This window comes from Scyliorhinus torazame, chromosome 1 (genome assembly GCF_047496885.1).
Source record: "Scyliorhinus torazame isolate Kashiwa2021f chromosome 1, sScyTor2.1, whole genome shotgun sequence".
NCBI lineage: Eukaryota > Metazoa > Chordata > Chondrichthyes > Carcharhiniformes > Scyliorhinidae > Scyliorhinus > Scyliorhinus torazame.
Genome location: NC_092707.1, coordinates 235,976,218 through 235,998,245, shown reverse-complemented (window position 1 = coordinate 235,998,245; position 22,028 = coordinate 235,976,218). Strand labels below are relative to the sequence as shown.

The 22,028-nt window shown below is 47.7% G+C and overlaps 1 long non-coding RNA gene across 1 annotated transcript in view; it reads left to right on the top strand.

The window, feature by feature from the left end:
• The first annotated feature begins 624 nt into the window (after nucleotides 1–624).
• The window catches only part of LOC140430201 (uncharacterized), a 114,657-nt gene continuing 93,253 nt past the window's right edge, over nucleotides 625–22,028 (top strand). Inside the window, exons 1-2 of the long non-coding RNA XR_011949364.1 lie at nucleotides 625–830; nucleotides 15,109–15,208. This is a non-coding gene — a long non-coding RNA (uncharacterized lncRNA). The remainder of the gene's footprint in view (nucleotides 831–15,108; nucleotides 15,209–22,028) is intronic.

Here is a 22,028-nt window from a genome sequence, read left to right as displayed (position 1 = left end):
CGCCTGGTCCCGCCGGTAAATACCAGCTTTGATTTAAGCCGGCGGGACAGGCAATTTCTGGGCGGGACTTCGGCCCATATGGGCAGGAGAATTGAGTGGGGGGGGCCCCGCCAACTGGCGCGGCCCGATTCCCGCCCCCGCCCAATCTCCGGTACCGGAGACTTCGGCGGGGGCGGGGGCGGGATTCACGGCGGCCAACGGCCATTCTCCGACCCGGCGGGGGGTCGGAGAATGCCGCCCCAGGTCCGGCAATCGGCCGGAGACTCCACGTTTACGCTCGAAATGGGGGGCGTCGCTGTTTTTGCGATGCTCCGCCCCCTCAAAAACGGCGTACTCAGTACGCCGCACGCCGTCGGGATGGCCTCAGGACGTCACTTGAGGCCCTTCCCCTGATGCTCCGTCCCCGTGGGCCGAGTCTTTGACGGTGTGTAGCATGTGTCCTCACAACGTTTGGGGAACTCGCATGGCGGCTGCGGACTGTGTCCAGTGCCGCCACAGCCGGGAGGGGGGGGGGAGCCGTTCCACTGGGGGGACTGCTGGGGGTGGGGAGGGGGGTTATAGAGGGGCGTTTTTTGGCAGACCGTGTCCGCGCGCGGCCGATGCCATGCTGAATAGCGTGGCCGCTATTGCATTCGCCGCCACGGACCCGGATATTCTGCAGCTGTATCCACAGGTAAGATCGGGGCTTTACGCTGTGCGGCTGCTAGCCCCCCCACCAGGCGGAAGATGGGTTCGTGGACGGCGCCGACTATCTGGTCATAACACCAGACGGATCCTGTGAACATTTCCGCAGAATCGGAGAATCCAGCCCCATGTACATCAATTGGAAGGTAAATGGCTCAATCAAAAAAAGGAAACCAGGACTTTGAAGATAAAAGACCATCATGTCTGCCAGAATAGAAAGGGAAATTGCTGGGAACAGAGCCAAAAGACAGGAATTAAGACATTTTCCTTTGTTTAAAATATGAATTGCCAAAAGATTACTTGCATTAAGGGAAAATAATTCAATACAGAGATAATGGGAAAGTCATAAAATATAAATGGAATAAAAACAGAAAATACTGGATGCACTCAGCAGATCTAGCAGCATCTGTGGAGAGAGAAACAGAGTTAACGGGCACGATCTACCCGAATGGGAACGGAGTCCCATAGCGCGATTAGCTGGGGGTCCCCGGCCGTTCCAAATCCAAACCGACATGTTGCCACTTCATCCTTTTGTTAAAAATGGTTTTATTCAGGAAAGGTTTTCATTATTATAAGGTAGAACAAAATAATAACATACAGCAAACACCATTTCAAAATAAACCCACCCACACCTCGCCCACCAAACCCACCCCTATGAACAAAGAAAACTGAACAAAATCCTCCCTCCCCCACCCAGAAACCAACAGTGACTGAAAAGGAAATTAAATGCTGCCACCTCGAGTAGAATCCTTCCACTGACCCCTCATGGTGTATTTCAAAAGATACAAAAAGTCCATTTGATCATTCAGCCAGGCTGAGGCATTGGGGGGTACTGGGGTCTTCCACCTGAGCAGAACTTGCCTCTGGGCTTTCAACGTGGTGAAGGCGAGGACATCAAACTTCACCCCTGTTTACAGCACTGGTGAGTCCGATACACCATAAATAGCTGCCAACGGGCACAGCCTCCAGCTGAATACCCAGAATCTCTGACATGGTGCTGAAAAAGGTGACCCAAAAGCTCACAGGTTTAAGGCAAGACGAAAACATTTGCGTATGGTTCGCCATCCCCTAGCCCAACAATCATGCCTATCCTCCACACCCGAGAAGAGACCACTCATTGACACCCGGGTTAAGTTCGCCCTGTGCACCACCTCGAACTGGATCAAGCTGAGCCTAGCACAAGATAATAATAATAATAATCACTTATTGTCACAAGTAGGCTTCAATGAAGTTACTATGAAAAGCCCCTAGTCGCCACATTCCGGCGCCTGTTCCCTGGAATTGAACCCGCACTGCTGGCATTGTTCTGCATTACAAACCAGCTGTTTAGCCCACTGTGCTAAACCAGCCCCTAATGAAGTGGAGTTGACCTTGTGAAGAGCCTCACTCCACACCACCCCACTAAAAACCGGACCCCGTCCACCCTCACACTCCTCTTTACTTTCTACAACAAAGCCTGCTCTGTCAACAGGTTCTGTCCATTGATATTTGAAATCCTCACTCAACTCGGCCAGAGACAGGAACCTGTCCAAGAGCAAGGGCGATGGCGCCAGGGATAACAAAGGAATATCCTTGCGCACAAATCTCGAACCTGCAAATATCTAAATACATTCATTCTCGGGAGTTGGAACTTCTCCAACAACTCACCCATAGCGGCAAATCTCCCTTCAAGAAACATGTCCCCAAACATTTTTAGCCCAGTAATAAAATAACAAATTAGGTAGCATCATGCTGGGCAGCACATGGCGTAGTGGTTAGCACTGCTGCCTCATGGCGCCGAGGTCCCGGGTTCGATCCGGGCCCAGGGTCACTGTCCGTATGGAGTTTGCACATTCTCTGCATTTTTGTGTGGGTTGCACCCTCACAGCCCAAAGATGTGCAGGGTAGGTGGATTGGCCATATTAAATTGCCCCTTGTAAAAAATGAATTGGGTACTCTAAATGTTTTTTTTTTTATAAAGCAACAAGCCCCCCAGCTGCCTGTCTCTCTGTAGAAATGTACTATGGATTCATGGGGTCTTGTCCGCCCAAATGAAGGAGAGTACCGTTTTGTTGACCCTACCAAAGAAAGATTTGGGGGAAAGACTGGGAGACACTGAAACAAAAACAAAACCTCAGGAGGAAGTTCATTTTTACCCTCTGCACCTTGTCCACCAAGGTCCGAGGAAGGTTGTTCCATTTTTTCAAGTCAGCCTTAACCCCGTTACCAGATTTGCAAAGTTAAGTTTCTGAAGCGAGGCCCAATCATGGGTCACCCAAATTCCAAGATAATGGCAGCTAGTCCTGGCCATGCGAGTTGGCAATTTCCCTAGATCAGCTCCCCTCCCTGGGGGATTCAGCGGAAAGTATTCACTCTTGTCTAGATTCAGCTTATACCCCGAGAAGGATCCAAAACTCCTAAGTAGCCTCATTATCTCCTCCATGTTGGAGAGTGGGTCCATGATAGACAGAAGCAGATCATTTGCATATAAAGACACCATATGCTCCATCGTCCCCATCGTTCTATCCCCCTCCACCCAGTAGACGACCTCAATGCAATGTTCAGAGACTCAATCGCCAAGGCAAAAGTGAAGACAATGGACGATCCTGCCTCGTACCCCTGTCCAATTGGAAGTAACCTGAACTCAGGGCATTTGTGCGCACACTTGAGGTGGGGGTCCTATACAAAAGCCAAATCCACTATATACATTTTGGCCCAAAGACAAACTTCCAAGAATTTCAAATAGGTACCCCCATTCAACCCTATCAAACACTTTTTCAGCACAACCCAGGGGGGAGGGGGAAAAGGAGGCACAGAGTCTGAGATGGACAAAGAGAGACAACACGCACCCCCACCCACTCATCCACAAAAAAAAACACGGCTGAAGCCTACAAAGGGAGAACGGAAAAGGGGGAGCAAGGAAAAGGGGAGGATAGCAAGGGGGTGGGTGGGGGGAGACAGGGAGGGGTTAGGGAAAGGGGGGCTGGGCGGGCACCCGCTGAACTAGACGGCAGCAAACTGTAAATAAAGTAACATTTGACAAAAGCCTTTTTTGTTACACTGAATGATACACAGGGGCTTGCATTGTTGTAGACCTGCTTGTAGTCTTGCTTGCAGACCTGAATATTTTCCTGCCATATTTGTGACATGGCGGTTCCTCATGGTCTGCACCATAATGTCGACACTCTCAGCGATGCTCCTCAGTGACTGGGCCATGCTCTGCAGTGCCTCAGCCATGCCCACCTGCGACTGGGACAGGCTCCGCAGCATCTCGGCCACGCCCATCTGAGAGCGAGGTGAAGATTCTTATGTCTGCCACCCTTCCGCCAGTCTGGGCCAACTCCCGACAATTATGGGAGAGCTTTTCCTGAGGAGACACAGAGAGGGCATCATTAGCCACACGTGCAGTTCACAATGGTGGGAGAGGGCGTGTGAAGGAGAGGTTGGGGAAGTTGAGGGGGAGGGAGATGGAAGAAGGGCTGGGGTTGCATGGGGAGTTGGGGGGGTGGATACTCCCCTGTGGGGTGGGTGGGGGGCATTAGTGTCTACTCACTTGTGCTGACCGGTGTAGGTCATTGACCTTCTTACGGCACTGAAGGCCAGTCGTCCTTGTCATATTCCCTGAGCTGACAGCCGCCGTCATCTCATCCCAGGCAGCATTGGCTGCCGTGTGGCTGACTCCAGGATCCTTGGGGCAGCAGAACATCCCTCCTGGCCTCCACAGAGTCTAGCAGTCTCAGCCAACCCCATCCAGCACTCCTAGGCGCCATTATTGCGAGTTGGATGGGGTTGGCTGAGCAAGTGCAGATTAAGCGCTGCTTGACGTTGTTCGCAGGGGCAGGTGAGCGCGGGCCTGGTGAATCAGCTAGCGAGTTTTCATTTGGGATGAGAAGCCCGTGAGGCCTCGTTAAGTGGACCAATTAACATTAAATTGCATTGCGGGCCGAGCGCCACAAAGCTCGCGGCAATTCGTCCGCTCGCTACCAGACTTAGAAATTTTTTCGGAGAATTGCGCCCTTATTGTCTCTTCATATTTACTGGATGATCTGTCTTGATTTCAACGATTCATGATTAAGCCTTCAGAGTCTTCTGTCGAGTGAAGCCTCCTGAAATGAAATGAAATGAAGTGAAAATCGCTTATTGTCACAAGTAGGCTTCAAATGAAGTTACTGTGAAAAGCCCCTAGTCACCACATTCTGGCGCCTGTTCGGGGAGGCTGTTACGGGAATTGAACCGTGCTGCTGGCCTGCCTTGGTCTGCTCTCAAAGCAAAAGCAGCCGATTGTCTAAGCTGCTCAAAAACAGTCGAAATAAACAAAGCTAATGAGTTGTGTGTGTGTGGTGGAGGGGGGGGGGGGGGGGGGGGGGGTAGTCTCCGGAAATTAGAACCATTGAACTATAGAAACGTTACAGCACATAAAGAGGTCATTTGGCCCATCTTGTCCATGCGAGCCTGGGGTCACCCAGGTACCCTTTCTAATCCCACCTCCCTGCACCCATAGCCCTGTAGCTTACAACACTTAAGGTGCAGATCCAGGTACTTTTTAAAAGGGTTTAGGATCTCTGCCTCCACCACCAACTTGGGCAGCGAATTCTAGACACCCACTACCCTCTGTGTGATGTCCCCACTCCACCTTCTGCCACTTATCTTGAATCTATGGTTCTAGAATTTTCCACCAAGGGAAACAATTTTATCCTGTCCGCTCTATCTTTTCCCCTCATAATTTTGTACACCTCAATCGCGTCACCCCTCAGCCTTATTTGATCCAAGGAAAATAACCCCAACCTATCTAATCTCTTCTCGTAGCTACACTTTTCTAGCCCTGGCAACATTCTTGTAAACCTCCTCTGCACTCTCTCCAGAGCAATAACATCCTTCCTGTAATGTGGTGACCAGAACTGCACACAATACTCCAGTTGTAATCTCACCAGTGTTTTATACAATTCTAACATTATGTCCTTACTTTTATATTCTAAACCTCTGCCAATGAAGGAGAGCATTCCAAATGCCATCTTTACAACCTTGTCTATTTCATCTGTTTCTTTAGGACCCGTGTACTTGTATGCCACAATCTCTCACTTCATCTACCTCTCTTAGTATATTTCATTTATTGTGCACTTCCATTTATTATAACTGTTTGACCTCCCTAAATACATGACCTCACACTTCTCTGTGTTAAAGTCAATCTGCCACTTTACCGCCTATTCCACCAACCCAACTATATCATTTTGGAGATTATAGCTGTCCTCTACATTGTCCCCACCACTCGGCCAATCTTTGTGTCATATGCAAATTTCCCAATCGGGCCACCCACGTTCATGTCCAAATCATTAATATATAACACAAACAGTAAGGGTCCCAACACCAAGCCTTGTGGAACACCACTTGAAACGACTTTCCATTCTTAAGGGGATCCATCGACCATTACCCTTTGTTTTCTGTTACCAAGCCAACTTTTTAATCCAATTTGCCACATTACCCTGTATCCCATGGGCTTTTATTTTTTTGACCTATCTGCCACGTGGGACCTTGTCAAACGACTTGCGAAAATCCATGTAGACAACGGCCACTGCATACCTTCACCAACCCTTCTTGTCACTTCCTCAAAGAATTAAATCAAATTTGTGAGACAAGACCTTCCTTTAACAAATCCATGCTGACCATTCCTGACCATCCCTGATGAGGTCATGCCTTTCTACATGATAGTTAAACCTCAGGATTGATTCTACTTATTTTTCCACCACTGACATAAGGCTAACTGGCCTATAATTGTTTCTTCCGATCCCTTTTTAAACAATGGAAGTACATTTGCATTTCTCCAGTCCTCTGGTATCTCCCCTGTATCTCGTGAGGATTGGAAAATCATCCTCATAGCAACAGTCATCTCCTCCCTGGCCTTCTTCAGTAGCCTCGGAACCAATCCATCTGCCCTTGGTGACTTATCAACTTTCAAGAATTCCAACCCTTTGAGTACTTCCTCTCTCTTTGTGATTATCCTGTTAATATCTCACAGTGTTGCTCCTGGACTGCTACATCTGCATCATCCCTTTCCTTTGTAAACACGGAGACAAAATATTCATTTAAAACTCTTCCCAGAGCCTCTGCATCTATACACAACTTCACTTCTTCATTTCTGATAGGTTCCATCTGCAGTGCTTAGTTCTTTGTGCATAACAATTTTGAAAAGAATTGGTGTGAGGATGAGCCGGAGGTCACTGCCAACATCCTACCAGAGTAACTGGCTGTTGGTAATAGTTTTGGGGAAACAGTGATGCCGATGGATGGTCAAGGCAAGTCAGGTGTCATAAAAGACACCACAATCAATCAGAGAGAAATGACTGATACTAAAAAAAGGCAGTAAGTTCAACTTGCAAAAACAACAAGAAGAAAGATGTTGGTTGCTGCCCAATCCTCTCAGCCCTTCCTGGCTAACCTCTGGCTCTGGTTGAGTCGCACCCCCCCTCGCCCCCAATGGCCACTGCTCCCCCCTTTACAATTGTATCCTTTATAACAAATTGCCTCTCCTTGCTCTTCCTACAAAACAAATCACTGCACTTCTTTGCATTCAACCTAATCTGCCACTTTTTCGTCCATTCCACCAGCTTTCTGGAAAGTTTTAATAATGTACTTGTTTTTGGAATGTGGGCATCACTGGCTAGGCCAACATTTATTGCCCATCCTTAATTGCACTTGAGAAAGTGGCGTTATGCTGCCTTCTTTAACCGCTGCAGACCCATGTGTAGGTAGACCCATTCTACTGTTCCAAAAGGAATTCCAGAGTTTGACCTAACTACATTGAAGGAACACTAACATATTTCCAAGACAGGATAGTGTGTGGCTTGGAAAGGAACAGAGAGGGACGGCACAGTCGTACAGTAGTTAGCACTGCTGCCTCACAGTGCCAGGGAACCGGGTCAATTCCAGTCTTGGGTGACTGCCTGTGTGTAGTTTGTACATTATTTCCGTGTCTGCGTGGGTTTCCTCCGGGTGCTCCGGCTTCCTCCCACAGCCCAAAGGTGTGCAGGTAAGATGGATTTGCCATGCTAAATTGCCCTTATTGTCCAAAAGGTTAGGTGGGGTTCCTGGGTTATGGGGATAGTGTGGGGTTGTGGGCCTAGGTAGGGCGCTCTTTTAGAGGGTTGGTGCAAACCCGATGGGCTGAATGGCCTCCTTTTGCACTGCAGTGATTCTATGATTCTATGAACTTAAAGGTGGTGGTGTTTCCATGTATCTACTGCCTTTTTCTTCCAGGTGGGAAGTGTTCCAAAAAGTGTTCAATAAGGTACCACACAAGAGGTTACTTAATAAGATAAGAGCCCATGATGTTGGTGATAGAAGACAGAGAGTTGAGATAAGAGGAGCATTTTCAGGATGACAACCTGTAACTAGTGGGGTGCCACATGGATTTGTGTTGAGGCCACAATTATTTACAATATATATTAATGACTTGGATGAGGGAGGTGAATGTACTATTGCCAAGTTTGCGGATGACACAAAAATAGGTGGGAAGGTGAGTGGCGAGGATGACACCGAAAGTCCACAGAGGGATATGGACAGGTTAGGTGAGTGGGTAAAAACTTGACAGAAGGCATATAATGTAAGAAAGCATGAAGTTATGCACTTTGGTAAGAAGAATAAAGGAGCTGAATTATTTAACTGGAGAAAGTCTGCAGAAAGCTGCAACACAGAGGGATTTGGGGGTCCTTGTGTATAAGTCACAAAAAGCAGGCATGCAGGTTTAGCAGGTAATAGGAAAGGCAAATGGAATGTTGGCCTTTATTTCAAAGGGACTGGCGTATAAATAAAGGAAAGTCCTGCTAAAACTATACAAGGCATGAGTTGGACCACACATAGAATACTGTGAACAGTTTTGGTCCCCTGATCTAAATAAAGATATACTGGCATTGGAGGCAGTCCAGAGAAGGTTCACGAGGTTGATCCCAGGTTTTGAAGGATTTTCTTATGAGGAACAGTTAAGTAGGTTGAGTTTGTACTCACTGGAGTTTGGAAGAATGAGAGGCGACCTGATTGACACATCTAGGATTCTCGGGTGGCTTGACATGCTGAGAGGATGTTTTCTCTTGTGGGAGAGCCTAAGATCAGGGGGCATAATCTCAGAGTTAGGAGTTGCTCATTTAAGACAGGCATGAGGAGCAATTTCTTCTCTCAGAGGGTACTGAATCTGTGGAATTCTTTACTGCCGAGAGCTGTAGTGGTTGGGTCGTTAATTATGTTCAAGGGTGAGATAGACAGATTTTTTATTAGTAAGGGAATCAAAGGTTATGGGGATAAGGTGGGAAAGTGGAGTTGAGGATTATTTCAGATCAGTCATAATCTCATTGAATGGCGGAGCAGTCTCGATGGGCTGAATGACCTACTTCTGCTCCTAAATCTTATGGTTTTATGTGGTAGAAGCCATGGGTTTGGCCAGTGCTATCGAAAGAACCTTGCAGAGTTACTGCAGTGCATCTTGTAGATGGCACACACAGCTGCTACTGTGCGTGAATGGTAGAGGAAGTCAATGTTTAAAACTCTCTACATGATTAGCTTGTTAATCTAGTGTTGCTTGAGGACATCTTAACTACCCTGTCAGGCTGAATTTCAGAGAGCTGAAACCGAAATCCTTGTGAAGCTGTGGGTCAGGAGTCAACCTGTGCGGCTAACTATGCCCTTTCGATACACCTGTTGTCTTAAGTCGGGGTGTTAATGTTAATTTATTATTTAGGAACAGGGGGGAGGGGTTTGGAGGGTTGCTTTTTTAGATTGTGTTTTGTACTTAACCCTGTTGGGTTCTTTTTTTCTTTCTCGTTTTGTTATTGATATTTTATGAAAACCTTGAATAAAAATTATTTTTAAAAAAAAACTATGCCCTTTCGTTAGAATCATAGAATCATAGAATTTACAGCGCAGAAGGAGGCCATTCGGCCCACCGACAATGCACCGGCCCTTGGAAAGAGCACCCCACTTAAGCCCACGCGTCCACCTTATCCCCATAATCCAGTAACTCCACCCATCCTTTTTGGACACTGAGGGCAATTTATCATGGTCAATCCATCTAACCTGCACATCTTTGGACTATGGGAGGAAACCGGAGCACCCGGAGGAAACCGTCGCAGACACAAGGAGAACATGCAGACTCCGCACAGACAGTGACCCAGCTGGGAATCAAACCTGGGACCCTGAAGCTGTGAAGCAACTGTGCTAACCACTGTGCTACCGTGCTGCCGTTAGCACAGTGTGATGCTGTTATAACCTGCCCGGATCCTATTGGCTGGGGACAATTAGTCACCCCATGCCTTTTGGGGAATATGGGATCCCCTAATGAGGGGTTCGGGGAAATCGTTAACCTTTCAGCTGTATAAATAGAGTTGGCCAGTGTGGTTCCGGCTACAGAGGGAACTAGTAATGAATTACTGGTGCTGTGTAAATATTGTTGTAAATATAGTTACTTTCTGTTTGACTCTACAAACTCGTGCTGGATTCTTCATCTTTTTAAAAATGTATTTTATTCCAAACGTATATGAAAAGGTACAACACATAAACAATTCGGGAAACAAACTTCCCAACACATGACTATATTGTTTGTCAAATTTTTCCCCTGTTTCACCTTCCCCCCCTCACCCCCCGTGACGAACAACTCCTCAAACACAGTCACAAACATCCCCCACTTGCCTTGAAACCCTCCGCTGAACCCCTTAACTCATATTTGATCTTTTCCAGCTGAAGAAATTCAAATAAGTCACCCAGTCCGGCCACTACCCCTGGTGGCGTTGCTGACCGACACTCCAATAAGATTGGCGCTGGACAATCAGAGAGGCGAAGGCCACAACATCGGCCTTCCTCCCCTTCATCAGCTCTGGCTTCTCTGATATCCCAAATATCGCCACCAAAAGGTGCGGCTCCACCTCCTCCACCACTATCCTTGCTAGCGCTGCAAACACGCTTGCCCAGAATCTCTCCACCATTTTGCAGCCTCAGAACATATGTGCGTGGTTCGCTGGTCCCCGCCCACACTTTTCACATTCGTCTGCCACCCCCAGAAAGAACCCACTCATTGGGTTCTTAATGGCTCTCACAAAAGATGCATTGCATTCATGTCACTTTGTTTTTTTCAAATGTTACAGTAGCAAGATTATTATCTGCAGCCTGAGGTCTTGGCACAGTTCCAAGTCCATGTATTGGGTAAGGGCATTGAAAGGACAGATTTAGCCACCAGTGTCGATATATTCCTTCATGCATTATCGTCACAAGACAAAATAAGTCCAAAAAGTAGCCAAGTGGAGAATCCATTAAACATGTTGATATTCAGGGGCTGGTTCAGCACACTGGGCTAAATAGCTGCCTTGTAATGCGGAACAAGGCAGCAGTGCGGGTTCAATTCCCGTTCCAGCCTCCCTGAACAGGCGCCGGAATGTGGCAACTTGGGGCTTTTCACAGTAACTTCATTGAAGCCTACTTTTGACAATAAGTGATTGTTATTATTATCAGTGTTTCCCTCGGCTGCGACTGGCCCTTGTGCTGTGGTCCTGGGAAACGGTTTGATCCCTGACACAATTCTAAGCATTGTTTCAGTTCTCCTCAAATTAGTAATCAATCTTGCAGCAAGGGCCAAGCCAAAATTATTGTGTGAAACAATTCTTCATGATATGAAACGTTGAGTTAAGAAATTAATTTTCTTTATCTGAGAACGTAATAGTGTGAAAATTATCAGAACTCGTCTGGAAACAGCTATTTCCTTGCACAGGAAGCACAATATTTTGACTACCTTAATTCCATCTGAAATAAACTTATGTCTTTTTTAACCCTACCCACTGGAGAAAACTCGGCAGGTGGAAAGTTTTAAAATAAATTTAGAGTACCCAGTTTGTTTTTTCAAATTAAAGGGCAATTTAGCATGGTCAATCCACCGACCCTGCACATCTTTGGGTTGTGGGGGGCGAAACCCACGCAAACACGGGGAGAATGTGCAAACTCCACACGGACAGTGACCCAGGGCCAGTTTCGAACCTGAGACCACAGTGCCGCGAGGCAGCAGTGCCAGCCCCTGCACCACCATGCTGCCCTGGCAGGTAGAAAGTTAAAATGATTTGGTTATTTACCTGCTCAGAACTCAATCCTTTGCTGCATTTCAGAATTTAACCTGGAAGCATGTCCTCTCAGAGGTCCAGGGAGGCCTGGGCTACTTCCAGCTTTTGAGGCCCCAAGCCATAAAAAAATGAAGATACATGAAAACCACATAGGGCACCTAAAAAATTAGACATCATTTGAATATTTTTAAAAGTTTAACAAGTGTTTTTCTAGTCTTTTTCTGTGCAAATGCACCTTATTATTCAGGGGAAATGGCACAGTTGATATTAAATACGGTGAGACCATTCAAATCCTCTTGTCCCATAGTTGAATGGTGATAGTTCTTTACCTGCTTCAACACATTGAAAGTGCATTCAAGGGACTTCCGGTGACGGCGGGCAGGAGGCGGCCACACAATGGAGGGCTCCGGCTCGGCAACGGCATTTACGGGGCTTTAAGCCCGGTCCCAGGGTCAACGGAGGCGGCAGAAGCAGGGAGAAGGCACGGAGGAGGCACAGTGAAGACACAGGAGGAAAAAAAACAAAGAAAAATGTCGAGGGTGAGCAAGAAAACGGCCGAAAAAAAAACAGCTGAAGGTCCGTCGGGGAGTGGAAAGGTCACTGCAGGGTCACCGAGGAAAATGGAGGCTGGAGCACCAGGGAAGGCCGCACTGCTTACGGCTGAAGAAATAACTAAGGTTATTAAATGGCTGCGGAATTTGAAAAGCAGTTGGCGCAGATTGCGAAATGCATGGAGACGGTGAGGAAGGAGATGAGTGAGGTTTTGAGTGTGCTGGTGGAGGAGGCGGTTTCCCCGGTGAGGACGGAGGTGGCGAGCGCAGTGGCGGAGGTGCGTGAGCAAGGGGAGGCGCTGAAGGAAGTGGAGGAGACGTTATTGCAGCACGGTGATCAACTTGCCTCGATGGGGAAAGAGATGCGGAAGGTGATGAATACTAACAAGCATCTGCGAGGAAAAATGGAAGACCTGGAAAACAGATCCAGGCGACAGAATTTGAGGATTGTGGGGCTGCCCGAAGGAGTTGAAGGACCGAAGCCGACTGAGTATTTTGCCGCGGTGCTGGCAAAACTATTGGGGGAGGGGGAGGATCCCTCCCGATATGAACTGGATCGGGCTCATCGGTCGTGGAGGCCTGTACCAAAGGCGAGTGAGCCGCCAAGGGCAGTGACTCTGTGCTTCCGTAGGTACAGTGTGAAGGAGAAGGTCCTGAGCTGGGCCAAGCAGAAGCGGGTGGTGCAGTGGGCTGGAGCTAGTATACGTGTATACCAGGACGTTACGGTGGAGCTGGCAAGGAGGCGGGCTGCCTTCAACCGGGTGAAGAGGACACTGTACATTAGCAAGGTGCGGTGCGGCATTGTATATCCAGCAAAGCTGAGGGTGACTTACAAGCTCAGGGACTTTTATTTTGGAACGGTGGAATGGCGGAAGCAGCGGAGGAGTTTGCGAAAGCAGAAGGACTGTGGCAGAACTGACAAATTGAGGAATGGCCATGTGCCGATGTAACCTCACGACAGTATTTTCTTCTTTTTTGTATCACTGCGCGCAGGTGTAGAGACTAAAGGAGCCAATGTGGTATATATTTGGACAAGGGAAGGGACGGGACTTTCACTCGAAATGGGGGTTCTTTGGGGTGTAGGTGGATATGCGGGGTTTGTGTGCTAAAAGGGGATCTTTGGGCTTTCCTAGGGCCGGGCAAGTGGGAAAGGGACCCGGGCGGGGACCTCCACGCTGGCCGGTTTCAGCTGCGTAAGATTAAGGGTGACTACGGGTAATCCCTGATTCCTTTTTGTCATTTGTTTATGTAAACATGCGGGTTGAGGTTTGGGGGTTGGTGGGTAGATGGGATCGTTGTTAGTATGGGGACTGACATATCTTGCTGATTATTGTTTATTGTTGGTGGATGTAAATGTGGGATAAAATGTGAAAAAGGAGAATAAAATTTTATTTTAAAAAAAAAAGTGCATTCAAGGGCAGCACGGTGGCACAGTGGTTGGCACTGCTGTCACACGACGCCGAGGTCCCAGATTCTATCCCGGCTCTGAGGCACTGTCCGTGTGGAGTTTGCACATTCTCCCTGTGTTTGCGTGGGTTTCGCCCCAAAAGATGTACAGGCTAGGTGGATTGGCCACGCTAAATTGCCCCTTAATTGGAAAAAAAGAATTGGGTACTCTATTTAAAAAAAGAAAGTGCATTCACCTAAAGCTACTGATGCAGGCAAACTAACAAAAATACACAATGCAATTGTGATATTAGGAAACACCCCAGAGAATCCAAGGTTCAAGCAGTTCCTTTGGCTTGCAATCCAGAGAAGAATGTTTTCATTCTTATGACTTTATTTTGAAAAACTACCCATCATAAAGAGGTACTGCGAAAGAATTATACAACTCCAACCACGTACTAGCTCGGCTACCTTAACGTATGCGTGTACTTACACCCACCTTCACGCGCCAGTAGGATAGGCTGCGCAGACGTTGCCTGGTGTACAATAGGGAACAGCAAAAGATAGTTTATTTTCCTATATTATTTCCTTATGCGCATAAAAATAATTTGCGAAACTTATCAAATGCCAAAAAATTAACAAGTGTCTAAATTTGAGGGCCTCTTTGAGCTTGAGGCCCAGGCCAAATGGTCCTCCTGGTCCCCTCTGATTGGTCCTGCCTGTAGGCTACTGCAGGCGTAAAGCAGATGGGATAGAATGTGTTTATGTGAATTGGGTTCTATTACTCCCCCACAGCTTTCCGGTCGGGTCAGGCTGAAGCTGATCTGCAGACAGGAGAGGCCGTCCAAGGAATATGTAAACCTTTTCTTTATTAGTTTAGGAAGATCCGATGTGCCCCACTAGGCTTCACAATGGAATTCGCAGCCACACCTTCCCCAGACTCCCCTGCTTCTCATTCACAGGCTGCCAATCACAATATAGCCTTTCCCTGCTGGCTCATTCCTTAGCTTCTTGCTTATTCTATAAGGGATAAGGGCTGCTGGTATTTAGTTGAGTCCCAGGAATTAAAAATAATTCGGGACCTGAAACTTGGACCAGTCAATCCATTTTGCACTCACCCTCACCCAATCAAAACCCACTATAGGTTAAAATTGACCCTTTTGCTTAATAGGGGGCCCGCCTACACCTTCCTACTGCTGAGAAATGTATTATTAATCCTTCATCCTGGCTGAACTTCTGAGTTTACTGAGCCGTTTAGAGTGGTTTTCCAGATCTCTGTGTAGTGTTGACATTGCATTTATTTTGATTAATTATAGTCCAACACTCTAAAGCCCAATAAAATGCTCAGCAACTGTAGACATTATGCTTGTTGTTCCAATGATTGCTTGAATCTAATTAAAAATTAATTTCCCAAAATGCAGCTTGGGACTCTACCCTTGAACACAATGATGTAGAGATGCCGACGTTGGACTGGGGTGGGCACAGTAAGAAGTCTTACAACACCAGGTTAAAGTTCGACAGGTTTGTTTTGAATCACTAGCTTTCGGAGCACAGCTCCTTCATCAGGTGAGTGAAGAGATGGGTTCCACAACCACATATAGACAAAGTCAATGAACCAAGATGAAACTTTCAATGCGAGTCTTTGCAGGTAATTAAGTCTTTACAGGTCCAGACTGAGCAACTGGAGAGAGGGATAATCACAGGTTAAAGAGGCGTGAATTGTCTCAAGCCAGGACACTTGAACACAATGTACATTTAAAAAATATATATAAATTTAGAGTACCCAATTCAGCTTTTCCAATTAAGGGGCAATTTAGCGTGGCCAATCCACCTAGCCTGCACATCTTTTTGGGTTGTGGGGGCGAAACCCACGCAAACACGGGGAGAATGTGCAAACTCCACACGGACAGTGACCCAGAGCCGGGATCGAACCTGGGATCTCAGCGCCATGATAACACAATGTACATTTATTCATCACTGCCTTGAACATATCCAACCCCTTTGATATGGTTGGATGCTTTATAAGTTGCCATTCGTCTTCATCTAAACATGTTCCTGGGTATTTGGCTTGCTCCCAAGTTGTTTTATCTGTGTTATAATTTTGGGATATCCAAGCTTTTGCAGATGGCAGGGGGGGGCAATTTTCCCCAGGTACATTTCACGTTAAAGGGTCTTCGAGGTGGTCAAATAGGGTTTTGAGCTGCTTTTAACCATAGATGTCTTCTTGATAAAGGAGTTTAAATATGCTATTAGGAACATCTGCTAAAGCTATGATGGCCACTTAAATTGGCTCCTAATGCTCACTAAAGAAGCTGCAAGGTATTTTGCTGGCTAGTGTTGCAGATAACCACTTAAATGAACCAACTGAATAAGTCGTTGGTGAGGATTGTGAGTTCTACTGAAAACAAAACTCAGCTTTCACTGTTTGCTTGCTGCTGCTGATTGACACACTCGATTTGTAGAGAAATTTTGATATTCATCAGGAAACTTTCTGGACACTTTGCCAACCAGCATTCTATCAACATTTATTCCAGAAAGTTTCTGAAGTTTTCACCTAAAAACAGAAGTTTTGTAACTGTACTTTGTAACTTTGCGAACATGTAACTTAGAGACCTTATAGGAGTCACCAAGAGAAAGCTCATAGGGATATTGCTAGGGCTCCCTCTTACTCTGGAGGGGTCAATACAAGGAGATAAGGCCAGGCAAAGCAGCACCAGCTGCTGGATGAGAGATTGACAGGCGGGTGAGGAGGGCTCCAGATTCCTGTTGACTTGTTGTACGCTGAACAACCTGAATGATTTTGAAGGGCCAGCAATTGTGCAGAGAGTCAGCTGAAGCTACAAGAGGAGGATGAAGAGAAACATAGAGATAGAGAACAAGGAACCAGGTAAATAAATCCTACCCAAAAGGTACAATTTACTTGCTACCTGTATACGGATAAAGACAGTCGGAAGAACAGTCAGTATGTGGACCATGGCATCTAGAAACATGAGGGTATCCAAAGGAGAAGAGAGGTGAGGTGGAAGAGGAACAGAAAAATGTGGTAGTTGTAGGCAACTGAATAATTGTCGAACAGATAGCATCCTTTGTAAACAGGATGAAGAGCTCCACATGGTTTGTTGCTTACCTGGTGCGAGGATGATGGACTACTCCAACTGGGTTCAAAGGTTATTGGAGATAGAGGGGGAGAATAGAGTCATCGTGGTTCATGTTGGGAAGAAGACATAGAAAAGAATAGACACAAGGCCACTTGGAGAGTTCCAGGAAGTAGGAACTAAGTTAAAGGACAGGAACTCAAGAGTTATCATATTTGGGTTATTACCTGAGTCATATGCAAATTGATATCACGATAAGCAGACTAGAGAGTTGAACTCATGGCTGAAGGAGTGGTGTAGGAAAGAGGGTTTCCAGTTCATGAGACAGGAAGGAATTGTACCGTTGGGACCTTCAACCAGGTCCCTGATGGAAATGATAAATAGGGTGGTCACAAGGACTTTAGCCTATTAAGTCAGGGGAGGGCTCATGTGAAAAAGGTAATATAGATAATAATTTAAAACCAAGCAAAAGGGATAGAGTAATCGTAAATTGTTGTGTTTTATGCAGAACAGGTAAAGGGAAAACAAAAGTAACTAAACCAGCAGAGGAAAATAGGCAACATGTGAATAAACTATTAGAGCAGAAGGACGGGTTAAAATGTGGTTTAAAAATAATCAATATGAATAAAGAAATGTTAGCCTTGATATCTAGAGGTCTAGAATATAAATGGGAGGGTGTTTTGCTCCAGGGGTACAAATCCCTGGTTAGACCACCTCTGGAGTACTGTGTACAGTTCAGGGCATTATCACACCTTGGAAAGATTAGATGGGCTGTAGAAGGAATACAAGCATAGATTTGCCAGAATGTTACCAGAGATGCAAAGATTACATACAGGTTACAGAGATTGCATAAACCAGGCTTGTATTCCCCAGGATATCGACAGTAATGGGTGATTTGATTGGGGTTTTTAAGATTTCAAAAGGAGTTGAATAGGTGGATAGAGAGAAACTTTTTCTGCTGGTAGGGAAGTCTAGCACAAGGGCACATATTTCAAACATCAGAGCCAGGCCATTAGGAGGGAAGTTAGGTATAATTTCTTCATACAAAGGATGATAGAAGTGTGGAATTCGCTCCCACAACAAAAAGTAGATGCTGGCGAAATTAATAATTAGATCTGAGATGATAAAACCACAAGACTAAAGAGGGCACTCCTGGAGCGGGGTGGCGTGGATGGGGGGCCTGGCCCTCCCGAGCTTTATTAATTATTACTGGGCAGCTAACGTATCGATGGTCAGGAAGTGGGTAGTGGGGGAGGAGTCGGCCTGGGAGCGAGTAGAAGTGGCATCCTGCAAGGGTACGAGTTTGGAGGCCTTACTAACGGCGTCCCTGCCATTTTCGCCGGCTCGGTACTCTACAAGTCCTGTGGTGGCGGCAGCCCTATGGGTGTGGGGACAATGGAGGCAGCACATGGGATTGGAGTGTGGTCTCCGATTTGTAACAATCACCGATTTATCCCAGGGAGGTTGGATGGGGGCTTCATGAGGTGGCAGCAGGCAGGGATCGAGAGATTTGGGGATTTATTTATCCAGGATGGCTTTCCGACCTTGAAGACACTAGAGGAGGAGTTTGAGCTACCGGGCGGGAATGGGTTTCGATATCTTCAGGTCTGGGACTTTGTCCGGAGGCAGGTTCCAAGCTTTCCTCGCCACCCCCTGAGGGGACTACAGGATAAGGTGATGTCAAAAACTGGGGTTGGAGGGAGGAGAGTTTCGGAGATATCCAAGGAGTTGATGGAGTGGGAAGGGGCCCCGATCAGGGAGGTGAAACGGAAGTGGGAAGAGGAGCTGGGAAGAGAGCAGGAAATGGAAAAGTGGGAAAAAGTCTTGAAGAGAGTTAATTCATCTTTGTCCTGTGCCAGACTTAGCTAGATCCAGTTCAAAGTGGTCCACAGGGCCCACATGATGGTGGCCCGGATGACCCGGTTCTTTGAGGAGGTGGAGGATAGATATGGGCGGTGTGGGGGTAGCCCGGCTAACCATGTACATATGTTCTGGGCATGTCCGAAGTTGAGGGGATTCTGGCAGGGATTTGCAGACGGAATGTGAGAAGTCCTGGAACGGAGGGTAACCCCGAGTCCAGAACTGGCAATATTTGGGGTGTCGGATGATCCAGGGGCCAAGGGGGGGAGGGAGGCCGATGTCCTGGCCTTCTCCTCCCTGGTGGCCCAGAGACGGATTTTGCTGGGATGGAGGTGTGTGGGTCAGCAATTATGGCAGGGTTTCTCAGCCTGGAAAAAAAATCAGGTTCGCCTTGAGAGGATCAACTCAGGGGTTCGCCCAGAAATGGCAACCGTTCATCGACTTATTCAAAGAAAACTGAACGTCAGCAGTAACGGGGGAGGGCGGAAGAAGGGGGAAGAAAAAGGAGGCATGGCAGTGCTAGATAAGGACAAGGAACTCAGTATATGGGTAGTTAGGAAATAGGGCGCGGGCAGATGGGGACATTGTTTTTTAAAATTATATTTTTGTAAATGTGTCGGCCCACGCGGTTGTTTTAGAAATGTTAATGTGTTAAACTGTGAAAATTACAAATGCTTCAATAAAATATTTTCTAAAGAAAAAGATCTGAGATGATAGATTTTTGCGAGTCATCGGTTGCAAGAGATATGGCACCCAAGAGGATAATTAATGTCAGCCATGTTCTTATTCCTGCATTTAGCCAATTATAAAAAATGTCCAAAATCATCTACAATTGCATGCAGCCAAAATAAGCAATCAAGCAACTAATCTACAAATATTTCACTTCAATAAGGTGGGTGGAGGGTCTTTCATGCAGTTCAATATAATGTTCAGTTGTGCAAGGTTACGATAGAAATGCGGGTTAAAAGGTGTCAGCAATGGCTTCAAACCAGCATTGTACACCGATTTGCACCATACGCACTGTCGTTATGAGCGAAAACCCCTTTATCAAGATACTGACCTGTGTTGCTAACTTTGCCTTAGTTTAATTGCTCTGTTTTATCACCTTTGCTCTTGAGTCACCAGGTATCCTTATGATACCGCCAGGTGGTTCAAGTCCGAGTAATGATCAATAATCCAATACACCGCTTAGTAAGATTTAAATCAAAGCACATTTATTATACACAGTAATCACTACTCATGTACAAATTCTACGTCTAAGCTACTTCTACAGCTAACAGGCCAATACTTAACTTGGAACTGGCCCACCAGGTCAGGGAAACAAATTGCCTTTCGTTCGGGTTCTGAACCTGCGGGATTCGAAGTTGGTACAGATTGGTAGCTAGGAGCGCCTATCTCGTAGCGAGCGTTGAAGTAAGACTTACAGTTTTTGAGCGGCTGTTGAAGAGTTAAGAGAGCTGGAAGTGGTTGAAGAGAGGTGGAAGAGAGTGAAGAGAGCGCCTTGAACTTGGGGCTCAATTCTTATAGTCCCCAGGGGCTTCCCGCCTTTCGGGGCGGACCCTGTACCTGGTTCGATTTTCTCCAATGCTGGAGCGGTTCCCTGATCGATGGGCGGTCTTGAGGTGGTCGTTCACCTCCTTTTGTGTAGGCTTCTGCTGGCGCCGAAGAGTCTGGTTTTGCTTTATATGTCTAAATGTTGCCTATTGTTCCCGGGCATTGCTCATTAGTATGCAGATGGCTGGTGTTTTGTTATGCTGATGGTTGCTGGTATCGATCTTGTCTGGCCTTCCAGAGGTAAATACACAGTCAACTTGCAGCTGCTCGTTTTTGTCCTGTTGGCTGACTTTCCCATCAGCCTTTGCCGTTCGCCATTTTGAATTGGGAGTTAGCCATTTTAAGTGGCTACACCTGTACACTTTCCATTTTGATCAACACTTTGAAACTTTAGGATAGCTAGATAGTGACCAATAATGGGCACTGCACTGCTCAATTTAAATACTATAGAGTGTTACAGAACAAAAGGAGGAAATTTAACCCATTATGCCCGTGCTAGTTCTTTGAAAAAACTATGTTTATAAGGAACATATGCCTGGGAAGTTCCAGTGTGTGTAATGTGTTCAAAATAACCTCACAACCTTCAAAGGGCAGCTAAATTTTTAAAGTCCTTCATATCTAGGTGGAAATGGACACCATAATTTGTATGTATCTTGTGTGAAGGAATTACCCTGTGATGATTGTCCCTTTAAGGGCAATACAGCAGAGGATGGGTCACATGGCCTGTGCAACCAATCGGTACTGAAAGTGTGGAATCATCCCATGGTGTGAAAAACTCCTAGGCAGAGATATTTTGGAGCTAGCTACAGACCATGGGCGTCATTCTCCGCCCCCCCCAGAGGGTCGGAGAATGGCCGTTGGCCGCCGTGAATCCCGCCCCCGCCCCGCCGAAGTCTCCGAAGGGAGAAAATTTGGCGGGGCGTTAATGGCGCCGCTGCCGCGGAGAATGTCACGGGTCTGCGCAAGGCAGCCGACTTTCGGCCTGCCGATATTCTCCCTTCCGGATGGGCCGAAGTCCCGTCGACGTGATGACCGTTCACGTCGACGTGAATCAAACCTCCTTTTCATCGGCGTGACCCTGTGCTCCAGGTTCACGCCGACCAGCGTGGAGGTGAGTGACGGCCTGGGGGGTTGGCTCTGGGCAGGCGATGGCGTGGCCGCAGTCTGAATGCGTGAGGAGAGGTGTGTCTCGGGTTGTGTGTGTGTGTGTGCGGCAGGGGGGGGGGGTTGGTTAGAATAGGCTGGGCTCCGGGGGAGTGCCGGGAGGGGGTCCGTGCCGGGGAGGGGGATGGGGGGGGGGGGGTCCGTGCCGGGGTGGAGGTTGGGGGGGGGTCCATGCCGGGGTGGAGGTTGGGGGGGGGGGTCCGTGCCGGGGTGGAGGTTGGGGGGGGGGTCCGTGCCGGGGAGGGGGATGGGGGGTCTGTGCCGGGGTGGAGGTTGGGGGGGTCCGTGCCGGGGTGGAGGTTGGGGGGGGTCCGTGCCGGGGAGGGGGATGGGGGGGGGTCCGTGCCGGGGTGGAAGTTGGGGGGGGGGTCCATGCCGGGGTGGAGGTTGGGGGGGGGGTCCGTGCCGGGGAGGGGGATGGGGGGTCCGTGCCGTGGTGGAGGTTGGGAGGGGGGTCCGTGCCGGGGTGGAGGTTGGGGGTTGGGGGGGGTCCGTGCTGGGGTGGAGGTTGGGGAGGGGGTCCGTGCCGGGGTGGAGGTTGGGGGTTGGGGGGGGGTCCGTGCTGGGGTGGAGGTTGGGGAGGGGGTCTGTGCCGGGGTGGAGGTTAGGGGGGGGGGGTCCGTGCCGGGGTGGAGGTTGGGGGGGGGGTCCGTGCTGGGGTGGAGGTT